The sequence below is a fragment of the Colobus angolensis genome, unplaced genomic scaffold (genome assembly GCF_000951035.1).
Source record: "Colobus angolensis palliatus isolate OR3802 unplaced genomic scaffold, Cang.pa_1.0 Scaffold174, whole genome shotgun sequence".
In the NCBI taxonomy this organism is placed as follows: domain Eukaryota; kingdom Metazoa; phylum Chordata; class Mammalia; order Primates; family Cercopithecidae; genus Colobus; species Colobus angolensis.
Genome location: NW_012114866.1, coordinates 6,471,033 through 6,493,935, shown reverse-complemented (window position 1 = coordinate 6,493,935; position 22,903 = coordinate 6,471,033). Strand labels below are relative to the sequence as shown.

Here is a 22,903-nt window from a genome sequence, read left to right as displayed (position 1 = left end):
ATAGTCTATATAGATAATTTTATTCAACACGATCAACAATCCACTCATTCCCTGGTTGAGATTGCCTAGGGACAGATTTTGAGGGTGATGCCTATAAGTAAGTCATAAGGGACCTCCTAAACAGACAGGAGTCTTGAGGGACCCAGGGTTCCAGGATCGGTCCTATGTGGAGGCCACAGTGATTGTTGTTCACAGTCATTATCAGCTGGTCCCTCTCCACCTTCCACTCCCCATCACCCAAGGCTAATGTGGTGCACAGGGGAGAGGTTTATAGGGAAAACTCAGTGGAATCAGGTGCAACAGGATGCCCTTGGACTGTGAGTAATACAAATATTGACATCTGGAAAGCCTAGAATAGTCACTATCACTTGGCTCCCCTTTGCCTTCTGCTGGCCACCTCTTCCTTCCCAAAAGTTCCCAGGATTTCTTTGTGACTTTTCCAAAGCTCCCTGCTTCCCATTCTATTCAAAAGTCTTTCCAATTCTAATATATTCCATGTAAAATATAAAATGGGTGGAGTGGATGGAGTGCAAAGCTATCAGATTTGTTATTTGATTTAAAGTTTAAGACTAGGGAACATGGAGACTTGGTTCTAGTCCAACCTCAGACAAATCCACTTTGGTGATTTTAGTCAAATCATTTCCACTTGGCTTTTTCATCTGCCAAATTCTATGTTTAGTGAGATCAAACAAAAGGAAGTTCTCTGTAAAGTTAAAAGTTTAGTTCAAATTTCAGAGACCACAGAACTATTACACAGCTGAAGTCATACTATAGATTGGAAAGTTCAGTCAAATTCATGGATTTTACAGGGTATAAAGTCTTTGGTTAGTGGTATCACAATTCTAGTGATATGAACTAGAATCTTCAGCCTCAAAACTCCACATCTAATTAGGCACCAAATCCCATTAATTTTACCTCCAAAATGTCTCTCTACTCTGTATGTCCCTCTGTTGCCACTGCCACTGTCATGAATACTGCTCTCTCCAAACTTGTTCCTTCCCTCTTACGTCACGTTCCCTTAGTGCATTAGCCACATCAGCAGTCAGAGGACTCTTTCTAAAATGCTCACCTGATCTTGTCTCTTCTCTGTTCAAATCCATTGCTGACTCCCAATCAACTAGAGCGCAAAGCCCGTGTTTTTAGTAAAGCACATAACACCTTCACAATTTTGCTTCCCTATCAGCCTCTCTTCTCACCATCTTCTTCCTAGAAAACTTGGTGACTTTGTACAGACAGCTCTTTCTTCTTTGTTGTACACTCACTTTATTCATTCTTCTAAAACACACTCAAACACTGCTGCCTCTGGGAATCCTTCCAAACCTCACAGACTGAGATAATGACCAACCCACTATTCCCATAGCATCTCCTATATGCCTCTTATTCCAGCATTTCTCACACCACTTGCAATGTTTTGGATCCTTGCTTGGCTGAAGGTTTCACTGGTATGACTCAGCATAGCATTTCTGATGGCCTGGTTTGAAGAACTCAGAAAGGACTTTGCACAAATCCCTGGACACATCTAAGCAGTTCTGGGGCAAGGAGTCATTTTTCCCCTGCTTTCAGTAATGCCATGCTGGCAACACTCTTGTCTTAGACCTGAATCACAGGGCCTTCCTCCTTGAAATAGGTTCAGTTCCTGGGAATCCATTTGGTCCCTGCACTTTAACTTACAACTGAACAGGGATTTAACAGCACTTAGCCAGTGTTTGCAAAACAGTGGTACACAGTTGTCTTGCCGAGGAATAAATTAAGGTTGGTAGAATATTGTTGCCCTGTTTGTTATTATTATTATTATTGTTTCCTTCTATAATGCAGGCATGATTATAAGCATTGTTACTTCCACTAGGTAACTTCCAAGATATGCTACTGTGAAGATATCTTAACAAATTACTTTACACAATGCTAGGTAAGAAAAAGTTCCACCCAGGAAGGACGTGTGTAAGTCTGTAAAGTATATATTTCTTATTTATGGACTGCTTAACACGCAAAGTTAGAAGGTTTAAATACTGATGTTTGGACATTCGTTGCCACTAAGGATAATATTATAAGTTATTCTGTGAATGACTCTAAATACAGCATTGAATGGTGGGGTGGATATCTTTCATTCAAATCTAAAGCTAAGGAAGGGAAGTGGACCTTATTAGGCAGAAGTTTCCTGTGGTACTTGTGACAGTTACTGAATGAAAAACAAAGGTAGAGTTTTTCAAAAGCGTATTTCAAGCCATACAATCTCTGGGTGGGACAGCCCAAGCCTTCCTGAAAATGAAGTACTCCAAGCTTCCTCAGGTTAATCAAGCCTACTAATGCAGGAATCACTCTTCCTCAGCTGGGCACTTAAACCCTGAGCCTGGAGATAGTACACATGTGGAGGACCTGCCAAAATGGACTATAAATCATATCACTTTGCCTTAAGTTCTTCAAACCAACCAGACCAGTCTTCACCATTCTCTGTGAGATGAAAAATACAGGATCATAGCTCGCATAGGGCTGCAGATAAAATTCTGCAGCAGTCAATTTGGTGAATTGATGAAGGCGGCAGTCAATTCAGTGGAGATTCTAGTCATTAGATTCCAGTCTGGGCAAAGTTGAATTGGCAGTCTTTGTGCATCTTAATAATTGAATGTTTTACAGTGAATCTGAGTTGCCCATTTCTATACAGATTCATTTATTGCTAAACGAACATATTATCATTAAAGTATATCTTCATTTAAGAAAAGCGAGCATGATACTTTATACACAATAATGTCAGATCAGAAACCAAGTAACTTGTATCAGAAAAGTCAACCACTTTATAGAACCAAAAATAAAACAAAACAAAACAAACTTCTTTTTTAAATTGTAGAAACAATTTGAGTTCACTAAGGAAAAACACAAGAGGTTTTTAAAGAAAAGATATTAGAACAAAATAGATATTACTACTCAGGGTTAATCATTGTGAGTATGTTGGTCATTTCCTTCTAGGTTTTTTTTAATTTTAATTTTAATTTTTATTTTTTACAATGTTGAGGTCACACTACATCAAAAAAATGTGCACTTTACTGTTTCATTTGCTGTAATTGCACGCATTTTCCTGTTAATACCTCTTTGTCAGAAGCATTTTAATGACTCCTTAAAATTTCACTGAGTACATACATTATAAATTACTTAACCATTTCCCATTGCTGAAAATTTATACAATATTTCAAATTTTAAGAACAGATACTTAAGCTATGATGTATAGGATTGTGGGAGACCAGAATATGCCTCCCCCAAATATAAAGAATTACTGAACTAAAGATAATGAAGAGGAAGCAGATGTGGGAAAACTTGCTGCCTTCCGTTTTCCTAAAAGCAGCACATAGATTTACAACGAAAAAGGTATCATCCCCCCATCCCTGCTTTTCTACCAGGGAGAACAAAGGTTAACCACTGAACGCAACTTTGGACCCTCATCAGCCTGGTGATGGTACCAGGAGAATCTACATTAACAAGCTTTACTAACTACCCTTTATCTGCCATTTATTTGCCTTCCTACAAATTGCTCACTGTGCCTGAAGAGACTCAAAGTCCTTTTCCTTCATCTTGTCATTTCTCGAAAAATTTGCTGTTTCTTGTTGAAGATGTTACATAAGCTGAAATTCAAAGCCACTTCTCTGAGAATTACTCATTCCCTGGTTGTCTCCCATGTGCATATGAAACTAGGGGTCTGTTCCAACTAAGAACTTATAGGAGTCATTCTTCCTTTGTCAGCATGATTATTTTCAATGAGGGGGCCTTATTAGGTCCCTAAATTTTAGATGATGAAACAGAAATTAGCAAGGGTCAAAAACATCTAAATAAAGCTCATTTTATATCTAGGCTAGTGGTTATAAGTGTATTCTTTGAGTTAGTATACGCATCGCCCTTAAGTCCTGGTTCTGCCACTTCCAAGTGGTCCTCTGCGTTATGTAATTTCCCTACCTCAGTTTTCTTTCTTTTTTCTTTTTTAAGTTCAGAGATACAAGTGCAGAATGTGAAGGTGTGTTACATAAGTGTACATGTGCTATGTTGTTTTGCTGTACCTAGCAACCCATCATCTAAGTTTTAAGCCCCTCGTGCATTAGCTATTTGTCCTAATGCTCTCCCTCCCCTCTGCCCCCAAACCCTGACTGGCCCTGGTGTGTGTTGTTCCCCTTCCTGTGTCCCTGTGTTCTCGTTGTTCATGTCCCACTTATGAGTGAGAACATGTGGTGTTTAATTTTCTGTTCCTGTGTTAGTTTGCTGAGGATGGTGGCTTCCAGCTTCATCCATGTCCCTGCAAAGGACACGATTTCATTCACTTTTTATGGGTGCATAATATTCCATGGTGTGTATGTACTATATTTTCTTTATCCGGTCTATCATCGATAGGCATTTGGGTTGGTCCCATGTCTTTGCTATTGGAAATAGTGATGCAATAAACACATGTGTGCATATGTCTTTACAGTAGAATAATTTATATTCCTTTGGGTATATACCCAGTAATGGGATTGCTGGGTAAAACGATATTTCCGGTTCTAGATCCTTGAGAAATCACCACATTGTCTTCCACAATGGTTGAACTAATTGACATTCCCACCAACAGTGTAAAAGCATTCCTATTTCTCCACAGCCTTGCCAGCATCTATTGTTTCTTGATTTTTTGATAATCGCCATTCCGGCTGCCTGCCTCGGTTTTCTTATCTGTTAAATGAGAAGAAATGCTATACCACCAGAAAGAGTTATCATTAAATTATTGCCTTTAAAGCACTTAGTACAGCATTTGCCACACAATAGTCATTTAAATAAATGTTAGCAACTTAGAACAACTGTCAATGGTATTAGTGCTTTGTTATTATTTGGTATTATTCATAATCATTATTACTAATAATTTGATTTTGCTGAGCCATGGCTATGTTGTCAGAAGAGACTGACTGAAATATACTTACTGATTAATTTTGATCTAATTAGTATGTTAAAAACATGTTCATTTAAGGAGAAAGCCATTTTGTGTTTTTGGATGTGATTCCAGAAAGCATATATAGGAAGCTGTTTTAGGGAAAAAACTCAGTTGTGGGTTGGAGAAATAATTAAATTAATTATTTAATTAAAACATACAATCTCACAGTTGGTAGGGTGCTAAAGAGTAATTTTGGATAACATTCTCCCCTTACTCCAACCAGATGCCAGGCGACCTTCAACTATTTGTAAATGTCTCTCATGTTGGGGAGCTTAATATCTACCAAGGTAGCTATTATGCTTAGAAATTTAGTTTTATATGGAACCAAAATATGTCTTTGTATAACTTCAACATATTGATAATAAACTTACAGATAACCCTAAACAAGCTTTAACAGTGAATTTTCCATGCAGTGAAGTGATGGTGATCACAACCTCTAATGGATTTATTTTGGAATTTAAAAGAAATTGGTGAGAGCCCAAAGGGAATAAAACCAAGAATTCATTACGCAGGCTTTGTGGGTATTTGAGAAGATTTATGTATTCATTATCATGTGTGCTTTCCTGCAAATTAAAAAATCTAAAATAAAAGGCAAGCTTAATGATTTTTCTCAAGAAAAAATGTCTAAAGCTAGAATTCTAAAATGGCTCCTTTGAAGTTCAGATGGAAGCTCTTTCATAGTTTCATGCTCCAGTTGGGGAGAGGAAGGGGGGAAGGAAGCATTGGGAAACATTTTCGCTGAGGTAGAAAGCTCGTAGCTCGCCTTCTGAGGACATCTACTTCTCCATAACTGAACCACTTTCTGCACAATAGTGAACACTCAGAAGTATTTAGAAATTGACTCAATGGCTGGGTGTGATGGCTTACGCCTGTAATCCCAGCACTTTTGGAGGCTGAGGCAGGCAGATCACTTGAGGTCAGGAGTTTGAGACAAGCCTGGCCAACATGGTGAAACCCCATCTCTACTAAAAATACAAAATTTACTGGGCATGGTGGTGGGTGCTTGTAATCTCAGCTACTCGGGAGGCTGAGGCGGGAGAATTGCTTGAACCTGGGAGGCAGAGGTTGCAGTGAGCTGCTGAGATTGCACCACTGCACTCCAGCCTGGGCAATGGAGGGAGACTCCATCTCAAAAAAAAAAAAAAAAAAAAAAAAAAAAAAAAAAAAAAAAAAAAAAGAAATTGACTCAAATGGCAACTTGGGTAAACAAGGAGCTCTGTGAGTCACTAATAAAACCACTCACTAGAACTTAACAAAATCTCTCAATATTGTATCTCATATCAGGCATGTTTACCTATCACATCACTGAAAAAGCAGGGTTTATTTGCATAAAGATTAACTAATGTATTTGGTATTTAATTTTCAGTTTCTAGCACAGAAGCTGGCAAGTAGCTGGTGTTTAATAGTGCTCAGGTGGCTGCATGAGTGAAAATCCATCCCTGGGAGCCATAGGAAGAAATGCTTAATCCCTCTAATGTCTTATTACTTCAGTAGCTGCTCAAATATTGGAGGACTGAGACTTACTCTTCTGGCTTCTTCCTCCTCTCTACAATCATCACTTCTCTCTAACTAGCCCAGGCTAACTATGCCCAGTTCTAGCCAACGACTTCAAATCCCTTCATCTAAGAAATTTCCAAATGTGCCTTTGCTCATTTGTTTCTCTGTTGTTGTTGCTTTAAATGGATTTAGGAGGATACATGTGCAGTTTGTTGTATGGATATATTGTGAAGTGGAGAAGTCTGGGCTTTTAGTGTAATCATCACCCAATAGTGAATATTGTACCCATTAAGTAATTTCTCATCCCTCATCTCTCTCCTCCCAAGTCTCCAGTGTCTACTATTCCACTCTCTATGTCCACAGGCACACATTATTTAGCTCCTGCTTATCAGTGAGAACATGTGGTAGTTGACTTTCTAAGTTATTTCACTTAACACAATGGCTTCCAGTTCTAACCATATTTTTGCAAAAGACATGATTTCATTTTTTTATGGCTAAATAATATTCTATATTTATATCTATCTATAGACAGAGATATATCTACATCTCTCTCTATATATCACATTTTCTTTACCCAATCATTTGTTGCCCACACTATTCATAGAGGTCAAAGCGAACATATCTGGTATATCTGAATAACATTCTTCAAAAGTATAAGTGAATTGTGAAATCAAATCAATTTATGATCACTAATTTCCCTTCCTCCCCACCTCCCCTCCCCTCCCTCCCCTCCTTCCTTCCTTCCTTCCTTCGCTTTCTTGCTTTCTTTCAGATGGAGCCTTGCTCTGTTACCCAGGCTGGAGTACAGTGGCACTATCTTGGCTCCCTGCAACCTCTGCCTCACAGGTTCAAGCAATTCTTGTTCCTCAGCCTCCCTAGTAGCTGAGACTACAGGCACAGGCTACAACGCCATGCTATTTTTTGTATTTTGGTAGAGATGGGGTTTCACCATGTTGGCTAGGCTTGTCTTGAACTCATGACCCCATGTGATCTTCCTGCCTTGTCCTCCCAAAGTGCTGGGATTACAGGCATAAGCCACTGTACCCAGCCCGTAGTTTTCTTTAAAAAAATAAAACAGAGGCCGGGCGCGGTGGCTCACGCCTATAATCCCAGCATGTTGGGAGGCCAAGGTGGGTGGATCACGAGGTCAGGAGATCGAGACCATCCTGGCTAACACAGTGAAACCCCATCTCTACTAAAAGTACAAAAAATTAGCTGGGCGTGGTGGTGGGTGCCTGTAGTCCCAGCTACTCGGGAGGCTGAGGCAGGAGAATGACATGAACCTGGGAGGCGGAGTTTGCAGTGAGCCGAGACACTGCACTCTAGCCTGGGCAACAGAGGGAGACTCTGTCTCAAAAAAAGAAAAAAAAAAAACAACCAGAAACTTCAGAGGATAATGCACACAGTAAGAGTATTATTTCATAAAACATTTATGTCAATTGTTTAATTATGTGTGCCTACGTATCATTATATGTATATTAATATTTTATACATATTTGTCATATACCACACACATACAAGGCACCCCACACAGAGTATGCAGAACTTGTTATAGGTATTAGCCTCTACTCACCTGTTTGTCTTGTCACCTTTGTGTAGGGCTCAAACTGCATTGACATAAATGGTGGCTTTGTGTATGTGTGTTCTGTGTTTTAAATATAATTTTTTTAACGTTTGATATTAATATTGGCTGATTAGAGAGGGTGAGGATGGAAGGTGAGGGCATCAAAATCATGCCACATAAGTTTTTCTTTGGCTTTTTAAGGTAAATCACTTGTAATTTCATAGGTACGTATTTTAAAATGTAACCAGCACTGAGTGAATTGTTAAGGATTATTGATTTGGTATTTAAATTAGTGTTTTACTAGAATTGATTAAGGATTTGATTTGGTATTATACCAGGAAGGTTAAGTCACACAGCTTCTACTGCACAGGCAGAGAGGTAGAATTCTCCCAGTCTGGGGGCAAAGTGCTTTTAAAAAAGCCACTGTATCCTCAGTGTTTTCTTTAATTTGTCATAGGTGTTAAATCCTACTATTCCTACTTTTAATTATAAATTTAATTTAGGTTTACCATTATCCCTTCTATTTGTTGTGAATAACTTTGTTAACTCTTAACGACACATAATTTGCACTCTGACTATATTTTGGCCTAATATTTTGTAATAATCAGGCTTTAAGACATATGGACACTGAAAGATAAATTGCATCTACTAAAGCATATGCAAATATAATTCTTCCCACACCTACATTTTGCTTTTATACTCACATTCTTTCTAACCAGCGGTTTTGCTTGCCACTGGAAACAGAGTGATTGAGACATAAGATGAATGATACATAATGAATGAGACATGAGATGGTTTACCCTTTCTAAGTGAACCGCCGTCTGAAAAGTTTGAGATCTGTTTATTTAACAGATGAAAAGACAGGTCCAGGGAAATGAACTGACTAATCAAAATTAGCAATGGCACTTGGAAAATTCCAGTCTCCAGATTCACTCTCCACCACCAAATCATACTAACTCCAGCAACATCCAGAAAACAGGGCCTGACCCAGAGCAGAGGCCTCATAAATGTGTGCTTAGTTGCTTTAGTTGCAATTAGATTACACAATATAAAACTACAGATCTGTTAGGTCAAAAACCATCAAATATTGACATTTTTCATATAGTTCAACCTAAATTATTTTATTTTATTTTATTTTATTTTATTTTATTTTATTTTGAGACAGAGTCTCGCTCTGCTGCCCAGGCTGGAGTGCAGTGGCACTATCTTGGCTCCCTGCAACCTCTGCCTCACAGGTTCAAGCAATTCTTGTTCCTCAGCCTCCCTAGTAGCTGAGACTACAGGCACAGGCTACAACGCCATGCTATTTTTTGTATTTTGGTAGAGATGGGGTTTCACCATGTTGGCTAGGCTTGTCTTGAACTCATGACCCCATGTGATCTTCCTGCCTTGGCCTCCCAAAGTGCTGGGATTACAGGCATAAGCCACCACGCCCGGCAATTATTTTATTTTAATATTTAATAACTCCTGCCTATGCCACTCTGAGGTTTTGCTTTTCACATGACGAGCGTGATAGTATATTTGTTAAGACTTGAACCAAACCGCCCAGGTTCAAGACCCAAGTCTTAAACTGATTGGTCATGTGTCCCTGGGCAGATTAGATTACTTAGCTTCTCCATCTCTCAGTGTCCTCATAGGCGAAAAGGTATTACACAAGTGTTTGCTTTTAATATTATTATTACTAGAACTCAACATACATACTAATTAGCCAGATGTCCTGACCAAGTTAGGGCAACTTTATGCACCTGTTCTGAAAGGCATTTTTTAGGTACAAAAAAAGAGAGAAAGATACAGAGATTTTGCAATGTTTTTCTTGGCAAGATTGGCTATTTATTTGACAGACATTTGGCTTTATTGTTTACAATGGTTATCTCAAAGGTAACAATGGTTATCTCAAAGGTAATAAATAAAACAGAGGCCAAAACATCCTAGCAACAGAAATCAACTGTGTTTATCATTTGTTGTTCTGTTTTAATTTCATCTATTTTTGAAAATGTAGTTGCTCTCTAAAGTGCCTGTTTCTTCTCTAGAGTATTGCAAGAAGAAGAAGAAAGAAAAGAAGAAAGAAGAAGAAGAAAGAAGAAGAAGGAGAAGGAGAAAGAAGGAGAAGGAGAAGGAGCAGGAGAAGGAGAAGGAGAAGGAGAAGAAGAAGAAGAAGAAGAAAAGAAGAAAGAAGAAGAAGAAGAAGAAGAAAAAAGCATCCAAACTTGAAGAACAGCTTTGATTAGCTCATAATGCATAGTGAAGACAACAATTTAAGGGTGAATCAGAGTGCAGCAAAGTGATTCCAATGAAACCTGATGCTGGCTAATTACTTATCTATAGATGGTAATGTTCAATTTGCTGAGCATCTGTGCATGACAGAATTTGGGACACTGTGGGTGGTACAATTCCAAGATATCTACACAATGTGAAAAGCAAAATATTTCATCTACAAGCATCATTTTATTAGGTGAAATAAACTATGTATACAAAATCTCATTTTGTAATTAAGCCATAGGCCACACTGCAGAGCCCAAAAAACCACATCTGTTTGGATAAAAGCAAACAAATCATACCATGGAAGCTGTGCCTCTTTGGAATGGGACTTAGAACAAAAGGGTTTAGAAGACAGATGCTACAGTGATGTTGGAAAAGATTATTTACCTCTCAGATTTTAGGTGTGGAACTGGAATAAAGTTCCAGTTTTACAACTCTTTTATCAGATGAATTATTTTTAGAATTACTTTTTCACTACATTCTCACAATGTCCTACTGAAAACAAGCATTCTCAAAAAGAAAGAGTGAGTGGAGGAGAAAAGCAATTAATCAAACAAAAAAAGATAAGAAAGTATGTTGAAAAATAAACTTTCATGTGGATTTGTTCTGTTTTTTTTAATTATGCTTTAATTAATGGCATAAATTTTCATGCTTTCTTGGAGCTATACTTTTTCTCCCTTTCTCCTGAATCTAAAAGACATGTTTCTACTTAAAACACATCTCAAATATATTCAGTGGCAAGGCATATCAAAGTCCATAGTATTATAAACACAGATTGGAAAAGGATAGCAAATAGAACTATATGCTTGGTCCATAGCTAACTCTAGATAATTGTTAAATGAATGATTAAGAAACAATAAATAGGCTGGGTGTGGTGGCTCATGCCTGCAATCCCAGCACTTTGGGAGGCCAAGGAGGGCAGATAACAAGGTCAGGAGATCAAGACCATCCTGGCTGACACAGTGAAACCCCATCTCTACTAAAAATAAAAAAATTAGTCAGGCGTGGTAGCAGCCACCTGTAGTCCCAGCTACTTGGGGGGCTGAGGCAGGACAATGGCATGAACCCAGGAGGCGGAGCTTGCAGTGAGCCGAGATCACACCACTGCACTCCAGCCTGGGCAACAGAGCAAGACTCTGTCTCAAAAAAAAAGAAAAGAAAAGAAACAATAAACACATTAATAGTTAAACTTGTGATTAAGAATAAAAGATTCTTCCACTCAGCATCAGCACTGCTTTGATCTCGGCATTTCAAACCATATTTTGATCCATTCATTTAACAGTCAATAATTTTATTGACTACTTTTTTCATATAAGGTATTGTTATAGGTGATACAATAATTAATAAAGACACACAAGATACACTCTAGTGGCAAATGCCCTCATGGAATTTATAGTCTAGTGGCAAGAGTCAACATTCATGGTTTCTGGTCACATGACATTTATGCAATCTCATTTTAGAAGATGACTAGTTGTCTTTAATATAGTATTTTTTCTCTTGGTCCCTTGTTGTGGGAAGTCAGGGGCCCCAAATGGAAGGACTGGCTGGAACCACGGCAGAAGAACATAAATTATGAAGATTTCATGGACATTCATCAGTTCCCAAAATTAATACTTGTATAATTTCTTATGCCTGTCTTTACTGCAATCTCTGAACATAAATTGTGAAGATTTCATGGATATTTATCACTTCCCTAATAACACTCTTATAATTTCTTCTGCCTGTCTTTACTTTAATCTCTTAATCCTGTTATCTTCATAAGCTAAGAATGTACATCACCTCATGACCACTACTGTACAAATTGATTGTAAAACATGTGTGTTTGAACAATATGAAATCAGTGCACCTTGAAAAAGAACAGAATAACAGCGATTTTCAGGGAACAAGGGAAGATAAATAAGGTGTGACTGCCTGTGGGGTCGGGCAGAATAGAGCCATATTTTCTTCTTGCAGAGAGCCTATAAACGGACATGCAAGTAAGAGAGATATGGCTGAATGTTTTTCCCAGCAAGGAATACCCTGGGGAAGGAATGCATTCCTCGGGGGCAGGTCTATAAATGGCCGCTCTAGGAGTGTCTGTCTTATGTGGTTGAGATAAGGACTGAGATACGCCCTGGTCTCCTGCAGTACTCTCAGGCTTACTAGGATTGGGAAATTCTAGCCTAGTAAATTTTCGTCAGACTGGTTCTCTGCTCTTAAACTGTGTTTTCTGTTAAGATGTTTATCAAGACAATACGTACACAGCAGGACATAGACCCTCATCAGTAATTCTAAGTTTGCCTTTGCCTTGTGATCTTTATTGCCCTTTGAAGCATGTGATCTTTGTGACCTATTCCCTGTTTGTACACTCCCTCCCCTTTTAAAGTCCTTAATAAAAACCTGCTGGTTTTACAGCTCAGACGGGCATCACAGTCCTACTGATACGTGATGTCACCCCCAGAGGCACAGCTGTAAAATTCCTCTATTCATACTATTTCTCTTTATTTCTCAGTCTGACTGACACTTAGGGAAAATAGAAAGAACCTATGTTGAAATATTGAGGGATGGTTCCCCCAATAGTCCCTAGAATCAGAGTTTTCTGCTTGGCCATGGCACCATATCTGTCAGAGCATCAATTTTCTCATCTGTAAGGGTAGGACTGTCATGTCTGCTCTGGGCACATTGCAGAGTTGTAAAGAATGAGTAAACCAGTATATGAAAAGACTTTGGAAACAGTAAGTATACATATATTACAAGTTGGCAGTAAATCACTGTGGTAAAGACCAAAGGCTCTGGATGCAGCCAGCCTGGATTTGAATCCCACTTTTTCCAGTTGCCAGTGTGACTGTCTTGGGCATGATACTTAAGCTATCTATCCATCAGTTTCATGCAAAAAAGGAAATAATAATGATACTGACCTATACTAATTAGCTTGGGCTGCCATAAAAAAATACCATAGACTGGGTGGCTTAAACAACAGTAATTGATTTTCCTCACAGTTTTGGAAGCTGGAAGTCCAAGATCAGGGTAACAATATGTTGAGTTCTGGTGAGGGCTCTCTTCCTGGCTTACACACGGCTGCCTTCTCACTGTGTCTTCACATGGCAGAAAGAGAAAGAGAACATGCTTTCTGGTGTTTTTTCTTATAAGGGCACTAATTCCATCCTGTGGGCCCTACCATTATGACCTCATCTAAACATAATCTCCTAAAGGCTCCAAATACCATCACACTGATGGTTAGGGCTTCAACATATGAATTTACAGAGGACGCAATTCAGTCCATAGCATGACCTCATAAGGTTCTTATGAGGATTATGTACATTAATCTGTATAAAACACTTTAAACAGTGACTGGTACTTGGTGAGTTCTCAATAACTATTTGCTATGATTATTTCTGTAGTCAAGTGAATAAAGAAGAAAACCATTTAATTTACAAAGAAGATTGTCTACTAATATTGTGTATAGAAAATTTCTAGAAACTACATTCAGCATTCTTTAAGCTCTGGGTCTTTTATATAAGGGCATTCTCAAATATGTCAATAGAACTGATTAAGCAATAGGTCAAGGAAACTTGGAGAGGTCTTGCTCTTTTGTCTCCTGACTTCTCACAATTCTCCTTTGAGGATTCATGCTGACTCATCCCCGGAAGCTTCTGCTCTCTCTCAAACATACTGAACCTCATGCATATTTGTTCCACTTTTCTGTATTGGTGGTATAGACAGAGGAGAGTAGGAGAAAAGATTAGGCTAGTATCTCTACTCTCAATTCCTTAAACATGAAAGGCCAGGATCATTGACAGCAGGTCTAGTCTACACAAAAACTATACTCAGAGAATCTTCTATTTAAAAGGGCCCTCTGGAGATCAACTTGCATTTGATATAATGGTGTCCTACTAAACAAGTCACTGTTTTCATACTTTCAGTCACAGAATCTCACTATAGTACAGGACAGTTCTTTTTGGTTTTGAACAATTCTATAAATGAGAAAATTTTTCTTTACTTTAGACTGACATCTAATTCCCTGTAGTTTCTTCCTACTGGTTCTAGTTATATCTTCTGTATCCTAGTGTTGAACACATAGTAGGCCTCTAAAAGGGTTAGTTGAACTGGTTCCTGAGGTTTTCTTCTGTACTTGCAATTTTTCTGTCTTCTCCGCTTATTCTTTTGGTGATGCTGCCTTACATAATCTTCTTTTCTTCTTCTTCTCTTTAATACCTGTGCCCCCTTTCTCTCCTCCCTCTCCTCTCAGATCCATATTCAGAGAGAAACTCCAGAGGGAAATAATTGAGAGACGAGAGGATGGCATTGGATAGCTTATGAAACAGGGTTAGTGGTGATGCCAATTCTCTTCCTCCTGATTCTTCTGTGAGAAAAGGAGGTTTAGAACAAGTTCAGATTCCAAGGGCCTGTGTTTTCCAGGGGGAGTTAAATACGCACCATCACAAATTATAAACAGCTGCTCTTTATGTCCAACCAGCCACCATTACAATGTTTACCCAAACCCACATCAGCAACTCCTCACTGTCCACAAAAATGCTGAAATTTACCAATTTAGGCTTCTGGAGGTAATATGATGTGCAGTACACAGCCAAGATTTTTTTCTAGTTCTTATGAAACTAGAAAAAGAGTTCTTATGAAACTTGAAAAAGAGGGGCAGGCTTCTCTTTGAGGGCTGCTCCCCAAAGACACACACTAGTCACTAGCAAACCACTGGCATTATTGTCCAAATGAAATGTACCTGCCTAGCACACTCAGCTGAGTGGGATGTGATTTGATAAATACATTAGGCAGAAAAGCTTCAAAATAATTTGAATTTAGTTCCAATTTCCTCTGCCTCAAAACAGCAGGAGATACAGTCAGATGGAGAAGCTGTGCTCTGTACAATATGGGACAGAATTCTAAGTCACCAACTATCATTAAAGTTGTCATAATCTTCCACATTTCTCTAAAATTTGCTCTCCTCAGAGATTCTCCATCTACCCAAATCCTAGGCATCATATTCTAATTACCAAGTGTTGTCAAGCCGACTTCCTACACACCTCTCATGTTCACCAGCTCTTCTCCCATCATAGCTGCATGAAGATGGGTCCTTGTTATCTCCCATCTGGACCATGAAAGTAACTGTCTTGCTTTATTTCTATCCATCTTCTACCATCAAGGTGAACTTTTAACACACAAATCCTGCTCAACATCTTTCAAGTGTTACCTACTGCTGGTGACAGTGAAGTCCAAAGTGCTGGGGGATAAGTAGAGCTCAATGAGTGTACATGATGATTTAAATGGTTCTATTTATATTATTTTATTATTTATATTATTGCTTTCTCCTTGTATTAGTTCTTCTCTCTTTTGTTTAAGGATTGTAGGCATCTTGAGGAAAGAGAGACATTCACAAAGCTGAAGGGCTTCACTATGCCCCCATTTGAATTCTATGATTCAAATTATCTTAACTGGACCCACCATTGGTGGGTTAAGATAATTTGAATCATAGAATCTTTGCAGCATTTTGTAATAGTCTGAAAAGTGACCATAAGAATCTTTTGTACTATGCAGAACTTCAATGGTGTCAAAGTACTTAAAAAGAGGTATTAATAATAAATTAAGCATTTTTATGTTTCATAAGCCTCTAAATTCTGAGAATCATTTCTATGGATAAATTATTAACAGAAACATGTTACTTAGCAGATAATTAAAAAGAACATTAAGCATTCTCAAGACATATAAAAAAATTCACTGGAGCCTTAAATAATATAATACTTTTGTGATATTAATCAGTAAGGAAAAAGAAAGATAACTCAATAGAAAAAATGACCAAGAGATGTGATCAGGCAATTCATAGTAGAAGATATTCATATAGTTGAAAAATATATAAAAAAGAGTTCAGCCTCAATCTCATTATTCATCAGAGAAATGCAAATTAAATCAAAATGAGATTTCCCAGAAGATAAAGTAGGCTTATTTTTCCCTATTCCTCCCTCTAATTACAGCTAAAAATCTTACATGTTATTTAGAAAACAAACATAGGAAGACTCTGAAAGGTAGACAGAAGGTAGCAGGCTGGCTAGGGACCTCAAGGTCCACCACGGTGTTGAGTTCCTTAGATTCTCATGGACTCATCACAGTGCAGCTGGAGAGGAGATGGTGAACATGAGAGGTATGTAGGAAGTAGGCTTGACCACACTTGGTAATTAGGATATGATGCCTGAGCATTTGGGTGGATGGAGAACCTCTGAGGAGAGCAAATTTTAGAGGAATGAGGAAGGTGATGACAAGTTTAGTGATAGCTGATGACAGAATTCTATCCCTTTTTGTACAGAGCCCAAAGAGAGCACAGAGCACAATGCGAAAGAAAAACTAATGTGGAAGTAAATTCACCTTCACATTGGAAAACTATTAAGCAGTTGCTCCCAAAGCTAAACTAACACATACCCTACATTCCAGCAATTATGCTACTGTATATACACCTTTGTTCCAAAGGACACGCACAAAAATACTCAGTGCAGCATTATTAGTAATAGTTAAGTACAGAAACAGCCTAAATGTCAATTAACAGTAGAATGGATATGTGAATTGTGATATTTTATACACTGGAATACTATACAGCACTAAAAATGAATGAACTACACGTATACCCAATGTCATGGATGATCTTCACAAGCATCAAGCTGAGTGTAAGAAACCAGAAACAAAAGATTATATACTATATGACTATATTTATTTAAAGTGCCAACTGTATAAAAACTAATCAAAGATATTAGGAGTTAGAATAGCAGTTACTCTTCAGAAGGAGGCATACAGTAATCATTGGGAGAAGTATTGTTTTCTCTCCTCATCTGAGTGGTGATCACATAGGTTTGTTCACTATGTATTAGCATAATCTGTATACTTCTGATTTGTGCACTTTCCTGTCTGTATGCTATTAATACAAATTTTATGAAAGCAGTAAAAATAAATATACTTTCTCTGTCCCTCCTGGTACAAAGTAAAGATGATATATTAGCAATGAGTGAAAAAGTAACTGCTTTTTGAAAGCACTTGTACCATGGAGGGAGCACTGTGAAGAAAAGAGTTTGGAAACATTTTCACTGCTGTATGCTTTTGCCATGCCCCAAATGACTTGTGTTTTACCTCTCTGCACACTAAAACACAAGGGGACAGAATTTTTGTCCTGCACAAAAATCCTCAACAAAATAACTAGCAAATTGAATCTAACAGAACATCAAAAAGTTAATTCACCATGATCAAGTATGCTTTTTCCTGGGATGCAAGGTTGGTTCAACACACACAAATCAATGTGATTCACCACATAAACAGAATCAAAAGCAAAAAACATATGATCATCTTAATAGATGCAGAAAAAGCTTTTGATAAAATTCAACTTCCCTTCATTGATAAAGACCCTCAACAGACTAGGCATTGAAGGAACACAACCTCAACATAATAAGAGCCACTTATGACAAACCCACAGCCAATATCATACTGAATGTGCAAAATCTTGTACCGTTCCACTTGAGAACCAGAACAAGACGTGGATGCCCACTCTCACCACTCCTATTAAACATAGTACTGGAAGTTCTAGCCAGGGCAATCAGGCAAGAGAAAGAAATAAAAGGCACCCAAATAGGAAAAGAAGAAATAAAACTATCTCTCTTTGCTGATAATATGATTTTATACTGAGAAAATCCTAGAGACTCTACCAAAAGGCTCCTAGTACTGATAAATGACTTTAGTATAAAGTTTCAGGATACAAAATTAATATAAAAAAATCTGTAGCATTTATATATACAAACAACATCATGGCTAAAAGTAATATCACAAACACAGTCCCACATACAATAGCCACAAAGAAAATGGAATACCTAACAATACAGCTAATCAAGGAGGGGAAATATCTCTAGGAGGAAAACTATAAAACACCTCTGAAAGAAATCAAAGGCAACACAAATACATGAAAAAATATTTCATGCTCATGGATTGGAAGAATCAATATTATAAAAATGGCCATACTGGCTGGGCCCAGAGGCTCACGCCTTTAATCCCAGTACTTTGGGAGGCTGAGGTGGGTGGATCATGAGGTCAGGAGATCGAGACCACCCTGGTTAACACGGTGAAACACCGTCTCTACTAAAAAAAAAAAAAAAAAGCAAAAAATTAGCTGGGCATGGTGGTGGGAGCCTGTAGTCCCAGCCAGCTACTTGGGAGGCTGAGAACCTTTCCCTGACATTCTAGACAGACACACTGCAACTCTTCCCTCCAAACTCACACTGTACTTTGGATGCTAAACCAAAAGACTGAGAATGCTGTCTCCCAGAAGACTGGTGATTTCTTGGGCACAAGGAGTATGTGCATTTTCATCTCTGTATCTCAGTGCCTCAGACCAGCTAGAACACTAGAAACTTCACAAGCATTTTCCGAATAAACAAATGGGTTTTAAATTTTAGGAAAATATTGTACTGTATAATGGAAATTTGCTAAGAGAGTAAATTTTACCAAACTTTTAACACACACACACACACACACACAGACATAACTATGTTAGATGATGGCTATGTTAATTTGATTGACTGCAGTAATTAATAATTTCATGATAACCATGTATATCAAAACATAATGTTGTGTACCTTAAATATATACAGTTATTTTAAAACGTTCAAAGAGAAAAATAAATAGTATTCTAAGGAAAAAACCTATGGAAAAAAGACTTATTAGCAGGGGAAGTTAATTTTCCATAGTCACAGACTTCTAACATTTATGTTAGCAGAAAGAATGCTGCCAAGAGTCAGGAGGCCTTGACTTTGCACCCAACTCTGCACCTTCTGGCTGTGTGATCTTTCACAGTCACTCTCTTTCTCTGGCTCTTTATTTCCTCTTTTGAAGGGGAATCCTCAACTCTAGATCCCTTCTAGTTTTAACAGTGTGTACTTACTTTCTGTATGATACTCCTGATGCTAATGAAGCAGTAGTATTTACTGGGCACATACTACATTTGGAACTTTCCCAAAATACCTTTCATCCTGGTTGATATTGTCATTTTTACAATAGAATTAGAATTAGAATTTTTCTGTCTTGGGATTAAAGTTTCATCATTGTCTGGCCCTAATCTACCATTGGACCATAAAATTCAATTAAATTTAACATATATTTATGGCATTAGACACCCAGAAGTTAGAAGCAAAGGAAGACAGCTCTATTGCTGCTTTAAAGTACCATATAGTCTAGAGAGAAAGACAAGATATGAACACAAATAAAGTAAAATATGACTTTGTGGGTTTCTGTAACCATCAACTTAATGTTAGTCAATAATTCTATCTTTGGCTGCATTAATAATGACTAAAAAGAAATGGATCTATCCAACCAAGACTAGGGTAATCTTCTTAGGCCAGATCATAGGTAGGTCCTACATTTGGCTGTAAAATTCATGTTTTAAAAGCAAGCTTGACTGAGTGGAAGAGGTGGTTTTATTCATCTCTGCTAATGGGACCACCCTCCACAGTCTTCTAAGCCAGTAACTTCTAGCACCCTTATCTCTTCCCTTTTCCTAGCCCTTGCATCTAAGAGGTCCTGAAATCCTGTCAGTTTTACTGCAGAAATATCTCTTCAATCCATTGTCTTCTTTTTCCATGCCCTAAGCACCCTACTTTATATCTCTGTCTCTTTGTCTCTCTCTCTTCCACTTACAATATACATAACAGTGGGCAGACTTTTTTTTTTTTTTTTAATGACAGGGTCTCACTTTGTCACCCAGGTTGGAGTATAGTGACGCAAACACAGTTTGCTACAATTTTGACTTCCTGGGTTCAAGGGATCCTCCCACCTCAGTCCCCCAAGTAGCTGAGACTACAGGTGCATGCCAACACACTCAGCTAATTTTTGCATTTTCTGTAGACATGGGGTTTCACTATGTTGCCCAGGCTTGTCTCGAACTCCTGAGCTCGAGCAATCTGCCTGCCTCAGCCTCCCAATATGCTGGGATTACAGGCATAAGTGACTGCTCCCAGCCATGGGCAGACTACTTTATCTTCTCAGTGCTTCAGTTTTCTTATCTATAAATTGTAGACAAAAAATAGTATGTACCTCAGAGGGTTGCTATGGGGATTACATGAATGAAAACAGGTAAAGTGCCTAGAAAACAGTGAATGTTCAATGAAGGTTATCTATATTTATTATGTACTGGGTATGTCAATGGGTCTTTGGCATCTATTCCTACTTCTTTCTATGGGATTTCCTGACTACAGATGCTGGAAAATGAAAAACTACATTTCCCAGACTCCCTTGCAGCTAGGTTTCACAATGCAAATTGGGTTTCCACAGTTAGATGTCCTAACTGGACATGAAAGCTGAAGTAAGAGAGAGGCTGTCTTCCTGTTATCTTTCTACTGTCAACCAAGTTTATCCAGAATTGAATGTTAAGAGGCAGTTCTGTGGTAGTGGAGAATATAACTGCTTGCTTTCTAGTCCTTTTCCCCTTCTCTCTAGATTTCAAGTATTGCAGTGTGTTCTTGACTTTGATCCAGCAGCTGCCTCCTAATTCCCACTCCTTCAATTCTTCAGTAATACTACAAACACTTAATTCCCTGAATTAAATTTCTTTCTTCTTAAACTCATAGGATAGTTTCTATTTCTCATATGCATCTGATTAAATCATATGGTGACCTGTGGTCCTACACATAAGTACAGGGCAGAGATACAAACCAGTACTGTACCATAGGAATATAAATTATAAGGCATTGCTTTTTGGTAAATCTGTGAACTCATTTCCTATACTAAATATGAAAGTCAACATCACCACCCTTTGTTATTAAAAAAGGACCTACACTTACATATATACAGTTTCCCTAAGCACATACCAGAGAGTGATTTATAGTATGTTCTAGAAAACAGATGATTTAATACTGACCCAGACATCATCTGCTTTTAGAATTCTGGAAATCCTGAGCAGCCTTTTAATCTTTGGATCTGTTACCACTTCAATTTCATAGCTGAAAATACTGACACAGAAAATGTCTCATGAATGTTTATGATTCACCACCTCTGGGAGTCTGGGACACCTGTTTGGCACAAGACTTTAGTATAAACAAGGGTTTCAGGAATTTTTTTATTCTACCTACACAGAAGCTAAAACTATGTTAAGTTAGCTGCCCAGACCTGCCCTGTAGTCATCAGATTTTGTTATGAAGTAAAATGATTAATTTCCAGAACCTTTTATATTGAGGGGAAAAATAATTCACGTTCCATACTTAGCAGTTTAATCCATGGTGGCTCCATGCCAGCTTTCTTCTTAGGATGCTGCAATACTCATACCTGTCATCAGCAATTAGTGAAAGCAACCAAAAATACGAATCTCAGTTCTCAAACTCTGGATACTGACACACGTGATTGGTTCCCATGCATCATGATCAACTCATCTACTCGTCCTGAAGTTCTTTTTACAGGATTTAAACCCCTCATATATTCTCAGTATTTGTGATGCATTCTGTAAAATAAAAACCTGGCCAAACGCTGTGAAAACAAATTTTGTTGGTTGTGTTCTTTATACAGCAAGAAGTGGCCAAAGTTTGAAAAAAATTAGAAAACTATGCAACACTATCCCTGAACTAAATTTATAAAATTGCATTGGATTCAGCTTTCTCCTGTTCTACTCTAATCCTTCCACCTCTGTTTTTGATTTCAAAACCTCCCTGTCTCTTTCAAGATTTTACTCTCTCAATTATTCCTTTACTCTTTCATTTTATCTCCAACTCCTTCCTCTGTCCTAGCTCCTCCCCCTCAACAATTAAATATACTCAAGTCTTTGCTTTCTTAAAAGCTTGTAGCTGAGCATGGTGGCTCATGCCTGTAATCCCAGCACTTTGAGAGGCTGAGGCAGATGGATCACAAGGTCAGGAGTTCTAGACCAGCCTGGCCAATATGGTGAAATCCCGTCTCTACTAAAAATATAAAAATTAGCCTGGCATGGTGGCATGTGCCTGTAGTCCCAGCTACTCAGGAGGCCGAGATAGAAGAACTGCTTGAACCCAGGAGGCAGAGGTTGCAGTGAGCCAAGATCATGACACTGCATTCCAGCCTGGGCATCAGAGCAAGACTCTGCCTAAAAACAACAACAACAACAACAAAAGTTGTAATATCATATTCCCTTCAGTTTTTCTTTCAAAGCAGCTCCTTATAACTTTATTTCTTAGATTGGAATTAGGTGATATATTTCTAAGGCCCATAAGTTCTTCACAAGAAGATTAAGCATCTGTTTGCATTTTCATGATTATCTTGAACAATATAAACACATTTTAGATAATCTGGATGCCTGTCCTAAAACCAAGCAGTACCCTGAGATTTCTTATCTCTTACCTTTGTATATATGAATGCATCAATACCAAAGGGTACTGATTTAATTTTCTTGAGCCAAGAAGAAAAGAAAATGGATGGACATATAATAACCTTAAACAGTATCTTGGAATATTATACAAATGAGGAGAAGTAGTGGGAGGATGGAGTGAGTCATAACATGGCACATGAAAGTAGAAGTATATCAAACTCAAAATTACCTGCAGCCAGTATCATACTTCATGTGGAGAACCGTTATGTAGTTTTGGTAAAATAACATAAGCAATTACATTAAATTAATATTGTAAGTTTGATTTTAATTTGCTTTAAAATCTTCCTTCCTTCCTTCCTTC

The 22,903-nt window shown here is 38.0% G+C and overlaps 1 protein-coding gene across 8 annotated transcripts in view; it reads right to left on the bottom strand.

Moving 5' to 3' along the window:
- DLG2 (discs, large homolog 2 (Drosophila)) overlaps positions 1-22,903 on the bottom strand; it is a 2,293,993-nt gene that overhangs the window by 282,009 nt on the left and 1,989,081 nt on the right. The gene's annotated exons all lie outside the window — the stretch shown is intronic.